This window comes from Arachis duranensis, chromosome 1, assembly GCF_000817695.3.
Source record: "Arachis duranensis cultivar V14167 chromosome 1, aradu.V14167.gnm2.J7QH, whole genome shotgun sequence".
NCBI lineage: Eukaryota > Viridiplantae > Streptophyta > Magnoliopsida > Fabales > Fabaceae > Arachis > Arachis duranensis.
Window position 1 is genome coordinate 66,523,845 of NC_029772.3, and position 8,109 is coordinate 66,531,953.

Here is an 8,109-nt window from a genome sequence, read left to right on the forward strand (position 1 = left end):
AAAGGGGGTTCGTCCTCCCAAGTCTCATTACCAAATAACTTGTCATTTAGCTTCATGATTACTCCAAGGTACTTAGCAACTTGCTCTTCAGTGACATCTTCGTCCTCTTCAGAGGAAGAATACTATTCAGAGCTCATGAATGGCAGAAGTAAATCCAATGGAATCTCTATGGTCTTAGTGTGAGCCTCAGATTCCCATGGTTCCTCATTAGGGAACTCATTGGAGGCCAGTGGACGTCCATTGAGGTCTTCCTCAGTGGCAATTACTGCCTCTTTTTCCTCTCCAAATTTTGCCATGTTGATGGCCTTACACTCTCCTTTTGGATTCTCTTCTGTATTGCTTGGAAGAGTACTAGGAGGGAGTTCAGTAACTTTCTTACTCGGCTGACCCACTTGTGCCTCCAAGTTTATAATGGAGGACCTTATTTTAGTCATGAAACTTTGAGTGGTTTTGATTAGATCAGAGACCATGGTTGCTAAGTCAGAGTGGCTCTGCTTAGAATTCTCTGTCTGTTGCTGAGAAGATGATGGAAAAGGCTTGCCATTGCTAAACCTGTTTCTTCCACCATTATTGTTATTGAAACCTTGTTTATGTCTCTGTTGATCCTTCCATGAGAGATTTAGATGATTTCTCCATGAAGGATTATAGTTGTTTCCATAGGGTTCTCCCATGTAATTCACCTCTTCCATTGATGGGTTCTCAAGATCATAAGCTTCTTCTTCAGATGAAGCGTCCTTAGTACTGCCTAGTGCAGCTTGCATTCCAGACAGACTTTGAGAAATCATATTGACTTGCTGAGTCAATATTTTGTTCTGAGCCAATATGGCATTCAGAGTATCAATCTCAAGAACTCCTTTCTTCTGATTCGTCCCATTGTTCACAGGATTCCTTTAAGAAGTGTACATGAATTGGTTATTTGCAACCATTTCAATGAGTTCTTGAGCTTATGCAGGCGTCTTCTTTAGATGAAGAGATCCTCCAGCAGAGCTGTCCAATGACATCTTGGACAGTTCAGACAGACCATCATAGAAGATACCTATGATGCTCCATTCATAAAGCATGTCAGAAGGACACTTTCTGATCAATTGTTTGTATCTTTCCCAAGCTTCATAGAGGGATTCACCTTCCTTCTGTCTGAAGGTTTAGACTTCCACTCTAAGTTTACTCAATTTTTGAGGTGGAAAGAACTTTGCCAAGAAGGCATTGACTAGCTTTTCCCGAGAGTTCAGGCTTTCTTTAGGTTGTGAGTGCAACCATATCCTAGCTCTGTCTCTTACAGTAAAAGGGAATAGCATAAGTCTGTAGACCTCAGGGTCAACCCCATTGGTCTTGACAGTGTCACAGATATGCAAGAATTCAGCTAAAAACTGATGAGGATCTTCCAATGGAAGTCCATTGGACTTGCAATTCTGTTGCATTAGAGAAACTAATTGAGGCTTAAGCTCAAAGTTGTTTGCTCCAATGGCAGGGATAGATATGCTTCTCCCATAGAAGTCGGGAGTAGGTGGAGTAAAGTCACCCAGCACCTTCCTTGCGTTGTTGGCATTGTTGTTGTTTTTGGCTGCCATGTCTTCTTCTTGTTTGAAGATTTCTGTTAGGTCCTCTACAGAGGGTAGTGCTTTAGCTTCTCTTAGCTTTCGCTTCAAGGTCCTTTCAGGTTCAGGGTCATCCTTAACAAGAATGCTTTTGTCTTTGCTCCTGCTCATATGAAAGAGAAGAGAATAAGAAAATATGGAATCCTCTATGTCACAGTATAGAGATTCCTTGAGATGTCAAAGGAAAAGAAGAATAGAAGGAAAAGGTAGAAGAAGAAGAATTCGAACTTATCAAGAGAGATAGAGTTCGAATTGTTGATAGTGAGGGAGTGTTAGTCCTTAAATAGAAGGATGTGAGAAGAGCGGAAGAATTTTCAAAAATAAATTAAAAGATTTTGAAGAAATTTTGAAAAATTGAAGAATGATTCTCGAAAATTAAAGTTGGGAAAGAAATAAAGTGATTTTTGAAAAAGATTTTGAAATAAGAAATAAAAAAGATATGATTGAAAACTATTTTGAAAAAGATGTGATTAAATTTGGAAAAAGATGTGATTAAGAAGATATGATTGAAGAGTTATGGTTTTAAAAAGATATGATTGAAAAGATATGGTTGAGAAACAATTTAAAAATATTTGATTTTTTAAATTAATGACTTGGCTAACAAGAAATTTAAAGGATATGATTCAAACATTAAACCTTTCTTAATAGAAAAGGCAACATACTTGAAATGTTGAATCAAATCATTAATTGTAATCAAGTATTTTTGAGAATGGAAAGAAATTGATTTTGAAAATATATGATTGAAAAGATATGGTTTGAAAAAGATTTGATTTTGAAAAATTATGAAAACTTAAAAAAAATTGAATTAAAAACAAAATCTTCCCTCTTGTATCATCCTGGCGTTAAACGCCTAGAATGGTATCCATTCTGGCGTTAAACGCCAGAATGGATACCATTCTAGGCGTTTAACGCCCAAAATGCTACCCTTTTACGCGTTAAACACCCAGCCAGGTACCCTGGCTGGCGTTTAAACGCCAGTTTTCCTTCTTCACTGGGCATTTTGAACGCCCAGCTTTTTCTGTGTAATTCCTCTGCTACATGTTCTGAATCTTCAATTCTCTGTATTATTGACTTGAAAAGAAACAAAATAAAACAAATTTTTTTTGAATTTTTAATGATGAGGAATAATCAAAATGCAACTAAGATCAAATAAACAATGCATGCAAGACACCAAACTTAGAAGTTTGTATACTATTGACACTAACAAATTGAGAATGCATATGAGAAACAACAAAACACTCAAGACAAGAGAATTTAAAGATCAGAGCAAGGAAATCATCAAGAACAACTTGAAGATCAATGAAGAACATAATGCATGTAATTTTTGGAAATTAGAAGAATAAAGGCATGCAATTGACACCAAACTTAAAATTAGACACTAGACTCAAACAAGAAACATAAAAATATTTTTGATTTTAAGATTTTATAAATTTTTTTTGTGCTTTTTCGAAAATTGAGTGGAAATGAAAAACAAGAGTTCAAAATTCTTAATGAGAATTCCAGGAATCATTGAAATGCTAGTCTAAGACTCCGGTCCAGGAATTAGACATGGCCAATGGCCAGCCAAGCTTTAGCAGATCATTGCTCACAATAGCAAAATTGATAGAAATCAACAAGCTCTTGTGATGATAAGTTAAAACCTCGGTCCAAAAGATTAGACATGGCTTCACAGCCAGCCATACTTCAACAAATCATCATGAAACACTAGAATCCATTCTTAAAAATTCTGAAGAATAAAATAGAAATATTTTTTTGTATTTTTGAAAAATTTTTGAAAAGTAAAAAGCTTAAACATAAAATAAAATTACCTAATCTAAGCAACAAGATGAACCGTCAGTTGTTCAAACTCAAATAATCCCCGGCAACGGCGCCAAAAACTTGGTCCACGAAATCACAATCACACTTTTGCAATTCCGCACAACTAACCAGCAAGTGCACTGGGTCGTCCAAGTAATACCTTACGTGAGTAAGGGTCGATCCCACAGAGATTGTCGGCTTGAAGCAAGCTATGGTTATCTTGTAACTCTTAGTCAGGATATCAATAATTCTCAGATTTAATTGTAAAAAGTAAAAGAACATGAAATAAGTACTTGTTTTGCAGTAATGGAGAAGAGGTTGAGTTTTTGGAGATGCTATATCTTCTGAATCTCTACTTTCCTACTGTCTTCTTCTTCAAGAAAGCAAGGCTCCTTCCATGGCAAGCTGTATGTTGGGTTTCACCGTTGTCAATGGCTACCTCCCATCCTCTCATTGAAAATGTTCAACGCACGCTGTCACTGCACAGCTAATCATTTGTCGGTTCTCGATCATGTCGGAATAGAATCCGGTGATTCTTTTGTGTCTGTCACTAACGCCCAACACTCGCGAGTTTGAAGCTCATCACAGTCATTCAATCCTCGAATCCTACTCGAAATACCACAGACAAGGTTTAGACTTTCCAGACTCTCAAGAATGGCTGCCAATGGGTTCTAGCTTATACCACGAAGATTCTGCTTAAGGAATCCAAGAGATACAAACTCAAACGAAGGTAGAACGAAGATGGTTGTCAAACACACGTTCATAGGTGAGAATGGTGATGAGTGTCATGGATCATCACATTCATCAGGTTGAAGAACAAGTGGTATCTTAGAATAGAAGCAAGCGTGATTGAATGAAAAACAGTAGTAATTGCATTAATCCATCAAGACACAGCAGAGCTCCTCACCCCCAACCATGGGGTTTAGAGACTCATGCCTTAGAAGATATAATATAAAACGTGTAATGTGTCATGAGATGAAGATTCAATAGCAAAAAGTCCTATTTATAGTGAACTAGTGACCTAGGGTTTACAAGAATGAGTAAATGACGTAAAAATCCTCTTCCGGGGTCCACTTGGTGTGTGCTTGGGCTGAGCATTGAAGCTTTCATGTGTAGAGGCTTTTCCTGGAGTTAAACGCCAGCTTTTGTGCCAGTTTGGGCGTTTAACTTCAACTTTTGTGCCAGTTCTGGCGTTAAACGCCGGGAATTATGAAGCTGATTTGGAGCGCCGATTTGGGCCATCAATTCTTGGGAAAAGTATAAACTATTATATATTGCTGAAAAGCCCAGGATGTCCACTTTCCAACGCAATTGAGAGCGTGCCAATTGGGCTTCTGTAGCTCCAGAAAACCCATTTCGAGTGCAGGGAGGTCAGAATTCAACAGCATCTGTAGTCCTTTTTCAGCCTCTAAATCGGATATTTGCTCAGGTCCCTCAATTTCAGCCAGAAAATACCTGAAATCATAGAAAAACACATCATAGTGTAGTCCAGAAAAGTGAATTGTAATTAAAAACTAAAAAAATATATAATAAAAACTAACTAAAATGTACTAAAAACATACTAAAAATAGTGCCAAAAAGTGTATAAATTATCCGCTCATCACAACACCAAACTTAAATTGTTGCTTGTCCCCAAGCAACTAAAAATCAAATAGGATAAAAAGAAGAGAACATACTATAGACTCCAAAATATCAATGAAACTTAGCTCCAATTAGATGAGCGGGACTAGTGGTTTTTTGCCTCTGAACAGTTTTTGCATCTCACTTTATCCTTTGAAGTTTAGAATGATTGGCATCTATAGGAACTCAGAATTCAGATAGTGTTATTGATTCTCCTAGTTAAGTATGTTGATTCTCGAACACAGCTACTTTATGAGTCTTAGCCGTGGCCCAAAGCACTTTGTTTTCCAGTATTATCACCGGATACATACATGCCACAGACACATAAGTGGGTGAACCTTTTCAGATTGTGACTCAGCTTTGCTAGAGTCCCCAATTAGAGGTGTCCATGGTTCTTAAGCACACTATTTTTGATTTGGATCACGACTTTAACCGCTCAGTCTCAAGCTTTTCACTTGACACCTTCACGCCACAAGCACATGGTTAGGGACAGCTTGGTTTAGCCGTTTAGGCCATGATTTAATTCCTTTAGGCCCTCCTATCCACTGATGCTCAAAGCCTTGGATCCTTTTTAGTATCCTTGCCTTTTGGTTTTAAGGGCTATTGAATTTTTCTACTCGCTCTCTTTTTTTTTTGTATTCACTGCTTTTTCTTGCTTCGAGAATCAATTTGATGATTTTTCAGATCCTCAATAACATTTATCCTTTACCATCATTCTTTCAAGAGCCAACAAATTTAACATTCTTTAAACAACAAATTCAAAAGACATATGCACTGTTCAAGCATTCATGCAGAAAACAAAAAGTTTTGTCACCACATTAAACTAATTCAACTAGTTTCAAAGATGAATTCGAAATCCTGTACTTCTTGTTCTTTTGTGATTAAAGCATTTTTTCATTTAAGAGATGTGATGGATTCATAGGACATTCATAGCTTTAAGACATGAACTTTAAATTTTATTAATCATGGAATAAGAACATGACTAAAAAATAAATATAAGATAAGACCAATAGTAATAGAAAACAGAAAATTAAAAACAAAAATTTAAATGACTCTAAAATAGATTCCTAATGATAAAGGTTATCATAGAGTTAGGACTCAACAACCTTGATTTTGAGAAGTGGATGCTCCCTCAACTTGTGGGGTGTTTGACCCTTCAAGGGAGAGCTTCTGGCGCTTTAGCTCCTGTAGCTCACGCCCCTGCTTCTCTTATTCCTTCATCAATTTGCAGAGCATGCAGTTTTAATTCTGCTGTTCTTCCTTAACTTGTTCCATAGCTTCTTGCAGCTTAGCAACAGATGCTTCTAAGCGGGCCCAGTAGTCAATTTCAGGAAATTCAGGGAGGAATTCTTGCGCCCTTCTTTTGATAGAGTTATCTTGCATTTGTCCTTCCATTGACTTCTTGGTGATTAGATGTTCAATTGGGATGAATTCATCTACTCCCATCCTCACCCCAGCATCTTTACATAGCAAAGAGATTAAGCTTGGGTAAGCCAGTTTGGCTTCAGTGGAGTTCTTATTTGCAATTGTGTAAGTCTCACAAGAAATCAGATGATGAATCTCCACTTCTTTTCCCAGCATAATGCAATGAATCATCACTGCTCTCTTGACAGTGACCTCAGAACGGTTACTAGTGGGCAATATAGAATGCCCAATAAAGTCTAGCCAACCTCTTGCATCTGGTTTAAGATCTCCCCTCTTGAGTTGGTTTGGGACACCTTTTGAATTGGTTATCCACTTAGTTCCAGGGAGGCATATGTCCTCTAGAACTTGATCCAACCCCTTATCTACTCTCACCATTCTCCTATTAAAGGATTCAAGATCATCTTGCAGTTGAGGCAATTTGAAGACCTCTCTTATTTTGTCCAGATGGAAGTAAATAGTTCTCCCTCTGACCATGGTTCTGTTGGTATGGAAAGCAATTTCAGTCATTCTCTGCTTATCTGTCAGCCACAGATTTGAGTAGAATTCCTGAACCATGTTTCTTCCAACCTTTGTCTCAGGATTGGCTAGAATTTCCCATCCTCTATTTCGAATTTGCTCTTGGACCTCCGGATATTTGTCTTCTTTCAGATCGAATTTAACTTCCGGGATCACTGACCTTAGACCCATTATTTTGTGGTAATGGTCTTCATGTTCTTTGGTTAAGAACCTCTCTTGACTCCAAAGATTCTTTAGAGTATTCTCTTTCTTGCCTCTTGAATTGGCTTGTTTTCCTTTGGGAGCCATGGTCTTGATGAGCTTTAGCTTAGTGATCACGGAAAAGCACACCAAACTTAGAGGTTTACTTGCCCTCAAGCAAAAGAATGGAAAGGGGAGAGAGAGGAGGAGAAGAAAATTCGAATGGTAAAGAGAGGGGGACGGCCGAATGTGTATTTATAAGGGAGGGAGAGGGATTTCAAAAGTTTTGAAAGAGATTTGAGAAGATATGGAAAGAATTTGAGAAAATACTTGAGTTTTTGAAGAACATTTGGAAAGGATATGAGAAATAATTTAGAAAAATGTTGGATTTTTGAAATTTGAGGGTGAATGATGAAAATTTGTAACATGTTTATGTAGAAAATTATAGGTCAAAACATGAAAGTGTGAAAAAATTTGAAGTGGAAAGCAAAATCTCCTTCCCCTGCCTTTCTGGCATTAAACGCCCAGAATGGTATCCATTCTGGCGTTTAACGCCCAGCCAGGCACCTTGGCTGGCGTTAAACGCCAGAAACCCCTTTATCACTGGGCGTTTTGCTGAACGCCTAGGATGCTACAATTATGGCGTTAAACGCCCAGAATGATGCACATTCTGGCGTTTAACGCCCAAAATGGTGCCTTTATTGGCGTTAAATGCCCAGAATGGTATCCATTCTGGCGTTTAACACCCAGAGTGCCATTTACTGGCGTTTTCTTGCCAGCAAGCTTCTTTTCTCTATTTTTTTCACTGAATCCTTTTGTAACTCTGTGAATTTCTTCAATTTCGGTGATCAACCTTGAAAAATATATATCAAACTTTTATTAAGTGAAACAAATAACCTGCTAATGACTGGGTTGCCTCCCAGCAAGCACTTCTTTATTGTCTTTAGCTGGACCTTTACTTCGACTCATTCAAGCC

The 8,109-nt window shown here is 37.8% G+C and overlaps 1 non-coding gene across 1 annotated transcript; it reads left to right on the forward strand.

Annotated features, from left to right (window-relative positions):
* The first annotated feature begins 1,055 nt into the window (after nucleotides 1-1,055).
* LOC127742666 (small nucleolar RNA R71) lies at nucleotides 1,056-1,163 on the forward strand. Its single transcript, XR_008004025.1, has one exon. It is a non-coding gene; the product is annotated as a small nucleolar RNA R71 (small nucleolar RNA).
* The last annotated feature ends 6,946 nt before the right edge of the window (nucleotides 1,164-8,109 follow it).